The sequence below is a fragment of the Pongo abelii genome, chromosome Y (genome assembly GCF_028885655.2).
Source record: "Pongo abelii isolate AG06213 chromosome Y, NHGRI_mPonAbe1-v2.0_pri, whole genome shotgun sequence".
Lineage (NCBI taxonomy): Eukaryota > Metazoa > Chordata > Mammalia > Primates > Hominidae > Pongo > Pongo abelii.
In genome coordinates this window covers 29,671,069-29,672,012 of record NC_072009.2, presented here as the reverse complement: position 1 = coordinate 29,672,012, position 944 = coordinate 29,671,069, and positions in this window count along the sequence as shown.

Sequence of the window (944 nt, the reverse complement as noted above, 5' to 3'; positions counted from 1 at the left end):
GGAATGAAGTGGACTGGAGTGGGGTGGAGTTGAGTTCAATGGAATGGAGCGAAATGGAATCAGATGCAGTGAAATGGAGTAGGGAGGAGTGCAGTAGAGTGAAAAGGAGTGCAATGGAGTGGAATGGAATCGGAAGTAATGGAAAGTAGTGGAGTGGATGGAACGGATAGGAAAGGAGTGGAGCGGAGTGGAATGGCATGGAGCGGGAGGTGGGATGGGGCCACTGCACTCCAGGCTGGCTGACTGAGTGAGATATTCTCGAAATAAAGGAATGGAATGGAATGCCATAGAATGGAATGGAACGAAGTGGAGTGGAGTGGAATGGAGTGAGTTGGAGCAGAGTGGAATGAAGAATGCAATGGGATGGAAGGGAATTGAATGAAATGCAGTGGAGTGCAGTGGAGTGCATTGCAGTGGAATGGAGCAGAATGGAATGGAAAGGAGTGGAATGGGCAGGAGTGGAGTGCACTGGAGAGGAGAGGTTAGGAATGCAGTGGAATGGAATTGGATGTAATGGAACGTAGAGAAGTGGAGTGGAATGGAGTGGACCAGAGTGGAATGGAATGGAATGCAATTTAAAGGAATGGAGTGGAATAGAATGGAATGGAATGGAATGGAAAGGAACGGAGTGGAATGAAATGTAGTGGAGTGGAGTGAAATGGAGTGGAATGGAATGGAGTGGAGTGGAGTGGAATGTGATAGAATGGAGAGGAGGGGAATGGAGCAGAATGGAATGGAGTGCAGCGGAATGGAATGGAGTGGAATGGAATCAAATGGAGTGGAATGGAACCAAGTGGAATGGAATGGAGTGCAATAGACTAGAATTGAGTGTAGTGTAGTGGAATTTAGTGGAATGGACTGAAATGGAGTGGAATGGAATGGAATTGAGAGGAATGGAATGGAATGGAATGGAATGGAATGGAAAGGAATAGAATTGAATGGAA